At 39.8% G+C, this 16,272-nt stretch overlaps 1 protein-coding gene across 3 annotated transcripts in view; it reads right to left on the bottom strand.

The window, feature by feature from the left end:
• The window catches only part of sbno2b (strawberry notch homolog 2b), a 174,782-nt gene that overhangs the window by 157,985 nt on the left and 525 nt on the right, over window positions 1-16,272 (bottom strand). The window lies entirely within an intron of this gene.

The raw sequence follows: 16,272 nt of genomic DNA on the forward strand, positions 1-16,272 counted from the left end.
AGGAAGCATTAAGAAGAGGGACGCCTCACGTCTTAATAAGCTGGTAAGGAAGGCGGGCTCTGTCGTGGGCAAAGTACTGGAGAGTTTAACATCGGTAGCTGAGCGAAGGGCGCTGAGTAGGCTACGGTCAATTATGGATAACTCTGAACATCCTCTACATAGCACCATCCAGAGACAGAGAAGCAGTTTCAGTGACAGGTTACTATCGATGCAATGCTCCTCAGACAGGATGAAGAGGTCAATACTCCCCAATGCCATTAGGCTTTACAATTCTACCTCCAGGACTTAAGAACTTTTTTAAAAGCTATTAATGCTTTTTGAGACGGTGATTTAGATGCATATCATATTCTTTTTACTGAGTTAAGTATTGTATGTAATTAGTTTTGCTACAGCAAGTGTATGGGACATTGGGAAAAAAAAGTTGAATTTCCCCATGGGGATGAATAAAGTATCTATCTATCTATCTCACTTTAGAGTCTGCTAAATCTTCCTGAAGGTCTTTTGCAGTCGAACAGGGGTTTTGATTTGCCTTTCTAGCAATCCTACGAGCAGTTCTCTCAAAGTTTTCTTAGTCCTCCAGACCTCAACTTGACCTCCACCGTTCCTGTTAACTGCCATTTCTTAATTACATTACAAACTGAGGAAACGGCTACCTGAAAACACTTTGCTATCTTCTTATAACTTCTCCTGCTTTGTGGGCATCATTTATTTTAATTTTCTGAGTGCTAGGCAGCTGCTTAGAGGAGCCCATGGCTGCTGATTGTTGGGACAAAGTCTGAGGAATCAGGGTATTTCTTGAGCTTTGAAATTTACATCCCCTGGCTTTTCCTAAAGATGACTGAACAAGTCATAGCCCTAACAAGCTAATTAAGGTCTGAGACTTTAGTAAAAGTTATCTTAGAGTTCAAATCTCATGGGGTGCCCAAACCTTTGCATGGTGCTCCTTTCCTTCTCTTCACTCTAAAATCGCACAAAACAAAAATATACTAATTTTGCTTAAAATGTTGAAAAGAATGTTTCATCTTTAACTTTATTACTTTTGGAGATCAGTTCATCTTCTACTCACTTAACTATTCACAACAACAGAAATTTTGACCGGGGTGCCCAAACTTCTGCATGCCACTGTATCTCTCTGCAGACTCTCTGTATTTTCTATATTTTGATCCAGGACACAGATGAACGTCAGGAGATGAAAAGTGACGCAACAACTGTGCTTCTTGTTTGGTTAAAATGGATGTATTCCCCGCACTTCGTAAACTGCAGTCTTTTGCAACTGCACAATGTATTTTTTAAAAATGATTCAAATATTATGTGTTTACTATTAAGGTTACTAATAAATACCAAAGCATTAAGATCTTTGGCAATATTTTAATTTCTTCCACATGACGTGCATATTCTGCTATCCTCTTCAAATCAACTCATGAAATTTTGAATGGATTTCCCCACAAAGGATACAAAGCAACTGAGTTTAATCCATCAACACATAGTACTATTATTCAAATAATACTATATCAAGCTGTTGAAATAACCTTTCACATGACGGCCATTACAAGAATTCAGTGAATATTTTGTATATTTACACATTGTGTAAAAGTGCAGTGTGGTATACTGATGAACAGTGTCAGAAAGGCCTAGACTGTTCCCACTGAAGGATCCAATCTCAGCAAGAATGGAAAGGGAGGAGTTTGTCCATCCTCCTCAACACCATGCGAGTTTCCTCGAAGTGCTCCAGGTTCCTCCATTATTCCAAAGACATACAGTTAGGCTTACTAAGTAGTGTGCATGCTATGTTAGCATGGCAATGCTTGTGGGTTGTTCAGAACAATCCTCACTGATTTGATTTGATGCAAAGAATGCGTTTCACTTTATGCTGCAATGTACATTTGACAAATATTAAGTTATTTAGAGATAGTGTAAAACAGGCCCTTCTGGCCCAACAAGCCTTACTGCCCAACGACCCAGCTATTTACACTAGCCTAATCACAGGACAATTTACAATCAAGAGAAAATCTGGAGATGCTGGAAATTTAAGCAATACACACTAAATACTGGAGGAACTCAGCAGCCCAGGCAGCATCTATGGAAATGAGTAAATAGTCAACGTTTCAGGCCAAGAAACTTCATCAAGACAATTAACCTACTAACCAGTAATGTCTTTGGAATGTGGGAGGAAACCAGAATGCTCGGAGGAAACACACAGGGCCACAGGAAGAACGATGAAACCCTTCCAGATGGCACCGGAATTGAACTCCGAACTTATCAGGAAAGCCCTGAGCTGTAACCACTACACTAACCACCATGGACACTCTAACGCTAATCTAAATGGTACTGTGATGATTAACTTCCAAAGCAAGAGATTCATTGTTGTTCCCATTACTACTTTGATTGTCTAAGTTAAAAGTACTGCTGTTTGAGTACTGCAAAATCTGACATGCCTGTGTTTTAGCAATCTATCAAAAGCTCATGCAGAGCTATGTGAGTGATCCTCCAGACTAGCACTGCCCTTAGAATCTATACTCTCGACTAGGGGTTCCCACACTTTATTAAAAAAATGTTAATGAGCCTTACCATTAACCAAGGGGTTAATGGACACCGGGTTGTGAACCCTTGTTCTAGACCGTCAAAAGGGCAGGTCAAACAATAGAAACAAAAATCAATTTCAACCCAATCAAGTAAACGATCTATTTTAGGTTACATTAATATGAAGCCATATTGGAAAGACTCCAATCAATATTTACAATTACAGTTATTAAGATAACAATTATTACTGCCACAAAATGTAATACTTTTCTAATTGTGTCACAAACTGTCATAGTCAATCAGGTTCAGTTTAACAGTGCCAGTTATAAAGCAATACATTCATTTGATACATCAAACAAATTGTGGCATAGACAGAACACAAGAAAGAGTTCTAATGGCCAATTCATACATTATTTCTGTGAAAAAGTTTGCCAACTCTGAGCATTTCTGTACTGTCAAAATGAACTATGATATTTATTTGTATAATTTCAGGGACTCTTCACTACTCATTTTCAGTATTATGCTTTTTTTCATTTGCACAGTTGATCTTTTGTACATTGGTTATTTTTCAATCTTTGTTCATCTATGTTTTCCCATAGATTCTATCGAATTTATTCTTCCTGTAAGTGCATGCAAGAGGATGTACCTCAAGATAGTATGATAACATATATGCAAGTTAGGGTATTAATAAGGTAGAGTAAGTGGGATGAAGAGATAGCATAGACCAAATGTTCTGTCTTTAATTTGCCAACGATGTACAATTCACACAAAATTCTGGTGCAAATTATATGCTCAGCCCAAACAGTAGATATTTAAGTACAGGTACACCTCAGGTTACAAATAAGTTCCATTTGAGGACTGTCATAACCCAAATTTTTTGTAAGTCAAAAATAAACAAAGACCATGTGAGCGAGATGGTGATAGGAAAGCGAGCAGAAGGGGCAGCTGCCTCCTAGCCTCCCTAACTCAGTGAGTGAACGAGTCCACACAGTGCTCCCAGCTTTGCACAATCCGGTCCCTGATCCAGGGAGGAGGAGAGAGGACGTGTGGGAAAGCCCCATTCCCACCCTGCAACCCCTCAGCAAACGACAAATCCATCCCACCAGTCACCAAATGCCCGAGGAAAATAAACCACTTGAATCCTGAGGAAACACTGTAACCCCTCAACAGCCGACAAGTCCATCCCCATACAGACCCTAAATAGCTGACAAAGGAGCTCAAACCACTGATTCCCAGTGAAAATATAGCCTCTGCCTTGACAGCATATATATGCACAATCAGGCTCCAACTACACTGATCAACAAATCATTTGATTCATCTCACGCTTACAAGAGCGAAGGTTTGTTGGAAAGTTAGGGATGCTTAACTAGATTCAAAAATTCATCAGAAAATCTTTAGAAGTCAGAATTTTGTAAGTCAACTCATTCAGATGTATGGGCGCCCTTAAGTTGGGCAGGGGAGGTCATGTATAACCTTGGAGGATTTCATAATAACTTAATAGTTTTTCAGATTGCAGACTGAAAATAAGTGAGTTTAACAACTTAATATTTAGTTGGTAGATTAAATTAAATACTTGAGCAACACAAAATGAGAAATGTGTCAAGACCCAAAATAATGGCTTAACAGCAGAAAACAATTTAAAAATTCAAGTTTAAAAAAAACCTGTATAATGTGTTAGTGGAATGGGTGAAGTTAACTATAGTGTTTGACGTAAATGCGGAGGGCTGAGGAGCCTGTTTCACTGCTGCATGACCTTAACATATGACTATTTTGAATGGCAAATAATTGCTTTTATTCTGTCCTTGTGTGCTCAAGTTGCAGTAGAATGTAGTTGAAGCAGTTGCAAAAGAAAGAGTGCCCCGACTGTCTTTGTCTGTATGAACTCATCTCAATTTGAGTGGTTAAGGGCAAGGTACTGCTGTGAAAAATCAAAGCAAAGCTAATAGTCCACTTGTCAAACAGAGAAAAATCTTCCTGAAAGAGCTCGCACACAGTTAAACATGAAAAAGCTGGTCCTTGCTACAAGAATATCCTGCCCGTCTGCAAGCTCCAGCCCACTTAACTTATATATTATTTGGTATAATATTCCTGTATGGACATTGCTGATACAGAATTTATTTATCAAAAAGGTTAAGATTTGTCCATTCCAGTACAAGTGCCTTTTAGAAATTAGTCTTAAATAATGCCCAACAACCTTTTGGCACCAGAAGGCAAGTTTTAATATTAAAGGTTAATTCATTCAGCTGCATTTGTTCATTCCTCACTGAAGTATCCAAGCTATTATTGTTTAGCCTTTTATTACCAATCATATTTAATTATGCCAGTATTTTACTGTTAGAAGCATGGTTTTGACAAAGTAAAATCTGATCTTATTTTACTACAGACCCGTCACTACACAAAAGATTTTCAGCACAATGTTTTCAATGCACTAACCTAGATGTTTATAATATCAAAAGTAAACCCACTGAACTCCATTTACTTTTTGGTATACAGCAGTAATCCCTCTCCATAACAAAAAATTTTAAGCCACAACTATATACAAAAATATCAATGGAAAAGGAAGCAATTACTCTGATAAAATTACTGTCATGACTTTACCATCTCTGAAGAAAGCTGGCACTGTAATCTCTACCATATCTTACTGAGCACAAGCTACTTACAAATAAAGCAAATATCAGCTTTTGAGTATTGAACTCTTAAACTGGATGCTGCACCAGGCCTGTAGTCCTGATCTGAACTTCAGTTTCAAGAGCTTAAAGACTTGCTTTCCAAGGGTTGTTTGTATTGAAACTAAGATTAGTAATGCAGTTTACTTAGTATAATTAAGGAGCAATAAGAAAATGGGCAAAGGCAAATTGAGGAGTGACGATTCGGTGATAAGGTTAGCTTTTAACAAGTTAACATAATATGAAAGGACCAAGGGTGGCAAAACGTTCGAGAGAAAATCAGTTAGTAAGAGACCCACTAGCAATCAACTGCCAGCAGCTCCATAATGTCTCAAAGATGGCAATCAATGATAAGATCTAGCTTTCCATCATTTTAGTTGGGAGAAGGAAATGCACGGAAAGGGTGAAAAACTACTCAAAACTCAATATTAATTTTCAGATAGGTCTGTAAATTGATAATGAGTACACCTGCCTTTTTCCACAAGAGAGAATACTTAACTTTGTTTATCAAGGTTCCATATAGAATTACAGGGAATACTCAAAGGAAATGGCATTTGACCTTGCCCGTTCATGCTGATACTTGTGCTCCACAGTCTGATCCTGCTTCATGTCACTTAAACTTAACCCTCTACTTCCCACCACTGTATTATATACACACACACACACACACACACTCTCTATACACATCAAATTAACTCCCTGTAGCAGAGAGTTCCATATGACACACAGTTTTAACCAATATTATTGCAGAAACTTGTCCACAATATTCTGCTAAAAAGGAGCGGAAATGTACCAAGCATTTATTTTATTTTTATTAACATCCAATGTGGAATAGGCCCTTCTGGTCCTTCGAGCTGCACCGCCCAGCAACCCTTGATTTAACCGTTGCCTAACCAAAGGACAATTTACAATGACCAATTAACCCACCAACTGGTTTGTCTTTGAACTGTGGGAGGAAACCATGGGGAGAGCATACAATTTCTTTAAAGGCAGCAGCGAGAGTTGAACCCGTGTCCTATAGTAGGCTTAGCATTAATGCTTTTAAAAGATCACCAGTAGCTGCTCAAAGGGCTATTTTTTTCCTATCATGGTCACAATTCCAAAAAATCCTATACCTGCAGCCACCAATAAAAATTTTCCTGTATTCAGAACCAGGTTTATTATCACATGCTCTATACTGTCGGTACTAGGATCCACATCTTATACTCCACAGAACTGCAATATCTAGGTCTCACACTCAGTAGAATACGCTTCAGTAAAATCAATGAAGCGCAATCTATTGCTAAATTTTATCTCTCCCACTGCAATCATGATGTTTCACAGGTTCTTTGAGCTCAAAATCATTAGTTTCAAATTTGCATTCAGTTATAAAAGACCACAGTATCAAATAAAGTAATCCTTTATGTGATGTAGGTATTTCTGTTCACTTTAAAATGCTAACCAATGAAAAGATTATTAATTTATGTACTCAAACCCCAGAGGGCAATTCTTTTTAATGTTAGTTTTTTAAAAAAATTTTAGAAAGTAATTTGGAATTTACTTTTAGAACCATGGCAATGTAAATTAAATTCTGGAATCTTTTTCAAAAAAGAAAAAACCAGGAGCAATCCATACACCAGATCCTGTGACATGAGCCACTATGTCAAATAATCTTACTTTGTTTTCATGACTGGCAGCACGTGTCCAATTTCAAAAGACTGAAGACTGAAATGCGAGCCTTTTGTAGGCACTAATGATGAACTAAGCATTTGACCCATGTAAATCATTGTGCTGCATTACTTGGACATTCTTAAACAATTCATTTTTCAGCTGCTTTTGTAATTAATCCTAAAAATTGGAAAATAATTGAACTGAATCTGACTCTGAATAATGCAACATCCTCATCTGTCATTAATATGAAACTACTGAAATTATAAAGGATTATAGTCAAAACAGGCAAGCCCTTATGTTACATCCACTCTGGTTACAGAAATTTACCCAATATCACTAAACAAAAATTTAAGGCATGGAATAAAATGTTTCATGGATTTGGAGAATGTATATAAAAACAATCCTTTTTCCAACCATTTTCTGGTGTTTGTGCAGATGACACAGCTTTACATTACAGAGAATGCATGATGTGAACATATGAACTGTTTCATAAGACATTAACCTACACCCCCCCCCCCCACCTGTATCATCAGCACTACATGGGGTTTGCCTGTACCTCATCCAAATAACTATTAATCAAAGCTGGACTGTGCGTGCTTGTAAACTATTTCATCTTGATGTCACAGCTGAATTCCATCTTTCGAGTGGACATGATTGGATAAATATGGAGTTACAAAATAACAGAAGCCAATTCCAGCAGCTAATTTACTGAAAAACAACTTAATACTTGAGCAAACATGAGGAAATCTGCAGATGCTGGAAATTCAAACAACAACACACACAAAATGCTGGTAGAACACAGCAGGCTAGGCAGCATCTATAGGGAGAAGCGATGTCGACGTTTCAGGCCGAGACCCTTCGTCAGGACTAACCAAAAGGAAAGATAGTAAGAGATTTGAAAGTAGTGGGGGGAGGGGGAAATGCAAAATGATAGGAGAAGACCGGAGGGGGTGGGATGAAGCTAAGAGCTGGAAAGGTGATTGGCGAAAGTGATACAGAGCTGGAGAAGGGAAAGGATCACGGGACGGGAGGCCTCAGGAGAAAGAAAGGGGGGGGGGGGGAAGCACCAGAGGGAGATGGAGAACAGGCAAACAACTAAATATGTCAGGGATGGGGTAAGAAGGGGAGGAGGGGCATTAACGGAAGTTAGAGAAGTCAATGTTCATGCCATCAGGTTGGAGGCTACCCAGCCGGTATATAAGGTGTTGTTCCTCCAACCTGAGTTTGGATTCATTTTGACAATAGAGGAGGCCATGGATAGACATATCAGAATGGGAATGGGACGTGGAATTAAAATGTGTGGCCACTGGGAGATATGTCTGGCGGACCGAGCATAGGTGTTCCACGAAATGGTCTCCCAGTCTGCGTCGGGTCTCGCCAATATATAAAAGGCCACACCGGGAGCACCGGATGCAGTATACCACACCAGCCGACTCACAGGTGAAGTGTCACCTCACCTGGAAGGACTGTCTGGGGCCCTGAATGGTGGTGAGGGAGGAAGTGTAAGGGCAGGTGTAGCACTTGTTCCGTTTACAAGGATAAGTGCCAGGAGGGAGATCGGTGGGAAGGGATGGGGGGGGAGGACGAGTGGACAAGGGAGTCGCGTAGGGAGCAATCCCTGCGAAAGGCGGGGGGGGGGGGGGGGGGAGAGAGGGAAAAATGTGTTTGGTAGTGGGATCCCGTTGGAGGAGGCGGAAGTTACGGAGAATTACATGTTGGACCTGGGATGGGGTGAGGGCAGATGTGCGGGAAATGGGAGAGATGCGTTTGAGAGCAGAGTTGATGGTGGACGAAGGGAAGCCCCTTTGCTTAAAAAAGGAAGACATCTCCTTCGTCCTGGAAAGAAAAGCCTCATCCTGAGAGCAGATGCGGCAGAGACGGAGGAATTGTGAGAAGGGGATAGCATTTTTGCAAGAGACAGGGTGGGAAGAGGAATAGTCCAGGTAGCTGTGAGAGTCTGTAGGTTTATAGTAGATATCAGTAGATAGGCCGTCTCCAGAGATGGAGACAGAATGATCAAGAAAGGGGAGGGAGGTGTCGGAAATGGACCAGGTAAATTTGAGGGCAGGGTGCAACTTAATACTTGCAAAGCTTTCTGATCCACTGAAATGCTCACCAAGCAATATTTCTATCAATGAATATGACACTATCTTTTTTAATGTACAAGTATAAAACCGTGCTATTCCATTTTAAAACAATTTGATAATGAACAATGAATTACAGTTGTTAACTGATGTTAGTTGATGTCTTAATCCTTCTGTTCATCAAAAAGTACTTTCTTTAAATGAGTGTTCCATAGAAAATGCCGCATAATGAAGGCGCGGGGAGGCGCAGAGAGAAGCACTACACTTGTAACATTAAAAGAAAATCCCTTGCCAAGTAGTCTGCTATTCAAGTTTGTGGATTTTTCTCCACAACACCCAAATATATTAAATAATCTATCATGCCATTTCTCTTTTATTAAAAAGTGTTAATATCTATTGCTCAAAAGTTAAGGATTTTAAAACTCCAACTTTTTTTCCCCATACACAAAACAAACATATACGCACAGCCAGCCACCTTCCCCCTTCTCCAAAGGCACAATCGGAGTGGAACATTCTTAAACTACTTGGGGAAGTGGGCATGGAAGGAGAAAAGGAAATTCTGTGATTGTCTAGTGACATGAAACTATCAGCATGCAGCAAATGACTAATATTTCATTTATAGACAGTCAAATCTGTCGAAAGAGATTAAGCAAAAGTTTGGGAAATCTCCATGTCAAACCATTCAGATGGGCCCCATAGCCCAGTGCAGCAAAACCTAATAGATGGACCAAAGTTGGACTTTCCTGGCTCTGGGTAACAAACAGGATGCACAATTTGTCCCCATGTCCTCAGTGTTAAAAAGGCCACTGTGCCTGCTTTAGTCTGTTTGCAGACATGCATAAATGATTACAAAAAAGGACAAGCTCATGCTCGGCTGCTACATTAATTTTGGTTGAACACTCATTGTGACTATTGCCTGTAGTATCCATTCCCATAGAATAAATATACATTTAAACAATTTAGGTCTTTGCTGACTGTACGCCAATGAGACACATCAGTATCTTGATAAGCTAATTCTTATTCATTGCACAAGATACATGTCAACATAGTAAAATGTTAAATAAGGGTGCCACGGTAGCGTAGCAGTCAATGCAACACTATTCTAGCTGGGGTGTCAGAGCTCTGAGTTCAATTCCAGCACCGTCTGTAAGGAGTCACTGTATGTCCTCCCCGTGGAATGTGTGGGTTTTCTCCAGGTTCTTTAGCTTCCTTCCACAGTCCAAGTCCACATGCTGATGTACCAAATAGGTTAATTCGATATTGTAAATTGTCCCATGATTAGGTTGGTTAAAATCAGGGTTGGCGGGGGGTGCAGCTCGAAGGGTTGGAAGGGCCTAACACTAAATAAAGACTTGATCAACTTTATTTACCACAGGTACGAAATATACAGTGGAATGCATCGTTAGCATCAACAACCAACAGTCCAAATTTATGCTGGGGGCAATCGACAAATGTTGCCATGCTTCCAGCAACAATGCATCCTAATCGGTACATCTTTGGAACGTGGAAGGAAACCCGAGCACCCAGAGAAAACCCACACGGTCACAGGGGGAATGTACAAACTTTTTACAGACAGCAGTGGGAATTGAACCCAGACTGCTGAGGTCCTCATAACATTATGGGAACTGCCGCGCCACAATCTTACTTCAAATATTAATATAATGCTTCAGGGTAATTTTTCCAAACCTGCTAACCATGCCACTAATTCTATTAAGTTCAAAAGAAACAGCAATTTAAGTGCAGACATTTAAGCTATTTGCTTCCTTTTTGTTTAAATATTGACAAACTATCAAATCTACTTTGTGCTTTCACTTCCAAATTGAACTAGAGTTGGACAATAGAATGAGGAATTGTGTGTGGTTAGCCCAACACTTTACAGTACAGGCAGAAGGACCTATTCTGCGCTGTATCGCCCTAAATAAATTTAACACAACAGTAACACTGTAGTTATGCATGGAAACGCTGGGAAAAAAAATGGCTGGATGATTTAGATGTCAAATTACAATATTAACATAAAACCACACAAAGATGCAATTACTGATGTTTTCAAAAATCCTCTGATCTGCAAACTCATCGCCCCTTATTACACACTCACAACTATCTACCTGCTTTTTCAAATCTGTTGCCAAATTAACAAACTTAATATTTCTTGTAAACTTGAACACACACACTTAGATCGTTTACAGAGATTAAACTACTCAGCTCCTTGTTCACATTTCAAGGCTTTTATTTAACTTCATAAACTTCAATATTTAAACACGTGCTTTCAACTAAATGCAGGATTCACAGCAGCACCACAAACCACTGCTTTAAAACTGCCTTCTTTCACCTCTGGGGCAGATATTTAAATGGAAGACAAACAAGGCAGAATAAATTGAATGACTACTACGAGTGATGAAACTTTAATTAGTGCATGCTCCTGCTGCATGAAGACGTTGTCGTCATTAAAACATTGATAGATAGAACCATGGAAGATTGTACAAGTTGCTTTCTTTCCCACTCTCTGCACTCCCTCCCCCTCCACTCAGGTCCCCCAAAGGTGGTTAAGGAATCAAAATCCATTCCAAACTGTGAAGTCCACAATCAAGGCAGGTAATGTAGCACATTGCTAAGATAGATGAAGCTTTCTTGGAAATTAAGACATTTGTTTGTAATCAAGATGACAAAGATTACAGCATTCCACAATTTTGTACCAGCTTCTTCAAGAATCCAACAAGCAAAATACAAAAATAAGCTATAACTTTGTTACTCTCTAGAAGTGAATGCAGAGTAATCTTTCCCTTACATCTTGCAAATATAGACCATCTTCAGAAGATCTATCAAGTCTATTCTTCCCTCTCTGCACCCCCATCCTATTACCTACTCTAAAAAGTACAAGTCTGCCTTATCTACAGGTCTCTGGCCTCCAAAGAAATGGAATCAAACTCCATTCCAGACTGAAGCATACAAATGAGGTTGGTGTTGAAGCATGGTACTGATACCAGATGTGAAAACTGGCAAAATGTAAAAACTCATACCCATCTTCACGGTCATAATAGCAAGTGGGCATTTTAACCAATTTTAGTCAGAAAATGTTCCTTTGCAATTAAATGGCACAATACAGGACAAAAGCAACTACATCTACAACCATGTAACTGATATTTTCCATCATGAACATGACTTCCAATTTATGTCAATTTAATACATGGGGCTAAAATGGTCAGTCATCTCCAATCCACATCACAGATTTGTGGACTTTCAACACACTGTCAGTTTCACAATTCTTTTATATAAAATAAAAATCTTCCCTATTTGTTTCAATGCTTGGTGGCATTAAACCCTGTACTTTATGATCATGGTGGCGTCAAGGTTAGTGCTACAATTTACAGTAGCAGTGATCCAGGTTCAATTCCCACTGCTTCTGTTGGAAAACTACACATTATCCTCATATCCTGGTGCTCCGGTTTTCTCCCATAGTCCAAAGATGTACCAGTTAGTAGCCTAATTGGTCATCGTAAATTGGTCCTGTAATTAGGCTAGGGTTAAATCAGGGGCTGCTGGTCAGCGTGGCTTTAAGGGCCAAAACAGCCTGTTCCATGCTGTATCTCAGTAAATAAAAAAAACGAATATAATAAACATTAAGGCAGGCAAATTTTGTTAATTGAATAAATACTAATTCAGATATTAATACACAGTACTGTGTATTAATACTGCAATACGAATATGGAATTTGTATATCTGACAGGAGCAAAGGATGTTGAAAATTGCGAGGGTGGAGTGCGGTGGGTGGGGGGTAGGACTAATGGCAAAGAAGTGCCAGAGCGTGGGGTGGTGCATGTGCAGACATACCCAAACCCGAGATATCAGGCAAGGTTATTTGATTCCAAACAATTGGTTTACTCATCATTACAGAATGTCTTTCTGGTGGTCCCTGCTCCCTTCCCCTCTCCCTTCTTTTCCCAACCATGATTCCCCTCTCCTTGCCCCCTTCCCCCTCTTAGTCCACAATGGAGACCCATATCAGAATCAGGTTTATCACTGACATACATCATGATATTTGTTTTTGTTTTGCAGCAATACATAAAGTTACTACAGTACTGTTGAAAAGTCTTGAGCACCCTTGCTATATATATGTCTCTAAGACTTTAGCACAGATTATACAGTACTGTGCAAAAGAGGTAACATTCAAGACAGGGACACAATGAGGAGGAAGGGTGGAAACAACCCACCAGTTAAGTATACAGCCTTGAAAACAGCTTGAGGCATTCAAGGATCAGAAATTCCTGGCTTGATTTTAATTTTAAATTTAAAACTTCAGAGAGAAAAAAAAGTAGTGTTGATACAGCATAGCCTTGTCAATAAGCTGACGTTGACATTTTCCAGACATAGTGACCAAGATAAAGAATATATAATGATCCTTCTTTCTAGAATCCATTAAGATTCTTATGGCAAAGGTAGCATGGAAGCTAGCAAGTAACCATCAGTTTTTTTTTGGAAAAATCTACCCAATCTGTCCCACTCTCCTGCCCTTGCCAAAGATTTGTAGGCCTCCGTTAAGTCTCAATAGACCATGGATTTGCGCCTTGGAAAGTTTTCAGGGCGCAAGCCTGGGCGAGGATTTTTTTTAAAATATAAATGGAAGACTGGCAGTTGCCCAAGCTGCAAGTCTCCCCCCTCTGCACCACCGATGTTGCCCAAGGGAAGGGCACAAATCTATAGTAGTAGACTAGGGCTTTAGTTGTTAAACTGGTGGGAGTGATCTCAGTGCTTCAAGCAAGACCAAAATTTTAGCTCAAGATAAAAGATGCCAGGTGGAATTAGCTGATGAGAAATTAGAGGTTCTGTTAGTTCAATATAATGTGATGAAGTTATTTACAGGAGTTGTCCAAATAGTAGTATTTACTGAGTGGTAGCACAGTAATGTAGTGGTTAGCACAAAGCTTTACTGTACCAGTGACCTAGGTTCAATTCCAGTCACTGTAAGATTGCACATTCTCCCATGACTCTGTGGGTTCCCTCCGGTTGCTCCAGTTTCCTCCCACAGTCCAAAGACGTACCGGTTGGTAGGTTAATTGGTCATTGTAAATTGTCCTGTGATCAGGCTAGAATTAAATGAGGGGCTGCAGCTGGTGTGGCTCAAAGGGTCTACTCCACGCTGGATGTTAATAAACAAATAAATAACAAATGTTGATCTTAGTAGACTTTTAAAAGCTCAAACTATTCAAGATTACGTTGTTCTACCAGATGATTTATTTATGCAGCAATATGCATTGCACTTGACATACATTCCAAATTCAAAATCTTAACACTACTGACACAAGCTATCTCATGAAAGACAAATATCATTCCTATAGTCCCAGATTCATTTCTTCAATAAATCACTATAGGATTAAGCTCTTGATGAAATTGTTCAGCACTTCTCAATAAATTCTACATTTACACCAATCACAAACAAGAGAAAATCTACAGACGCTGAAAATCCATGCAACAAACACAAAAGGCTGGAGGAACTCCGCAGGCCAAGCAGTATCTATGGAAAAGAGTACAGTTGATGTTTCGGGCCAAGACACTATTGACAAGGCTACACTACAACACTTTACTTTTCCTCTAAAGTCTTGAATTTAAAATTAAAATCAAGCCAGGAATTTCCAACCCTTGGAATTTCTGACTCTGATCCAGCAATTTTCAAGGCCATATACTTAACTGGTGGGTAGTTCCCACCATTCCTCCTCACTGTGTCCCTGTCTTTGAATGTTACCTCTTTAGCATAGATTATACAGTACTGTGCTAAAGTCTTAGAGACACATATATAGCTAGGATTCTCAACAATACTGTCTCAATAGTAACTATGTGTTGCTGCAAAAAAAAAACAAATTTCATGAGATATGTGAGTGATGATAAACCTGATATGGGTCTCCATTGTGGACTGAGAGTGGGCAAGGAGAATCATGGTTAGGAAAAGAGGGAGGGAGAGGGGAGGGAGCAGGAAGCACCAGAGAGACATTCTGTAATGAACAGTAAACCAATTGTTTGGAATCAAATAACCTTGCCTGGTGTCTCTGGGCTGAGCATGTCTGCACCTGTGCCATCCCACACCCCGGCATCTCTTCTCTGCCACCTGTCCTGCAGCCTTCTCGCAGCGCTTTACCTTCGCAATTTCCAACATCCTTTGCTTCCGTCGGTTAAACAAACCTTTTCACTCCACATTTTATAATGCAGTATTGTTCAAAAGTTCTAGCTATATTTACATGCCCAAGACTTTTGCACTGCATTAGTGCATCTGAATTAGTATTTATCCAGTTAACAAAATTTGCCTGCCTTGATATTCATTTTTTTTTATTTATTGAGATACAGCGGTGGAACAGACCCTTCTTAACGGTCTTGGGGGAAGGGTTTCGGCCCGAAACATCGACTGTACTCTTTTCCATAGATGCTCCCTGGCCTGCTGAGTTCTTCCAACATTTTGTGTGTGTTGCCTACATTTACACCAACTCAAACTTAGCATGTTATGGGAACTGAAAAAGCTTGTCTTCACAAGATTTCCCTAATTGGCTAAATCGTGGAATCTGGTGTAGGCAGCGGCGACTTAAAAGCCTTGTGTTCAACGGGGGTCAGCTGACACATATAATCTGATTTGCTTAAGGAACTTCGCATGTCCAACACAAACAAGTCGGATGCGACTTCTTCCGAAGACGCAAAATTTAGTTTCATTTTAAAGGCGTTTCGACGGGGTGGGAAAACAATGAAAACAGTGAGAGCACACCGTTTATAGTTTGCAGGACGAGTTGCCTGAAGGGTAATACAATGCCGACACGCAGGTACAAAAAAAACACGCAAATAAAATGGTGTAACCAACACCGGTAGCTAGTCGTCCGAAATATCATCTACACTGAGCGGCTATTTCGTAACAGACAGAGGGCCAGACGACACAGCACACTCAACAAGTCATTCGCCGTAGTCTGGATCAGAGATTATTTAGGCAAAAGAATTGAACACAAACTCTCGATAGGAAGACGCCGCGACTTCCATGTTAACCTAGAATCGCTCCCACCCAACAAGCCAATAAAAAGCGGAAATTAAACGTACAAACTAAAAGCAATCAAGGGCAGGGTGTCAGTAATACTTCAATCTCTCACCCTTTCACTCCATCACATTATTGCCGAGTTTAACAACCAGCAGACGTTAACTAAATCGCCAGAGAAGTATTCACTAAGCTGACTTTTGCTTGAAATACGTCTCAGCTTTAATAAAAGCCTCTTGATTACAGCAGCACTTTTTTTTAAAAAAACAATAAAACACAAGAGGTCCGCCAATCACTTTCTAGCAGTTCCCTGCCAGAGAGAGAATCTGTCAAATCATCTTGATGAGATCAG

The sequence above is a fragment of the Hemitrygon akajei genome, chromosome 16, assembly GCF_048418815.1.
Source record: "Hemitrygon akajei chromosome 16, sHemAka1.3, whole genome shotgun sequence".
In the NCBI taxonomy this organism is placed as follows: domain Eukaryota; kingdom Metazoa; phylum Chordata; class Chondrichthyes; order Myliobatiformes; family Dasyatidae; genus Hemitrygon; species Hemitrygon akajei.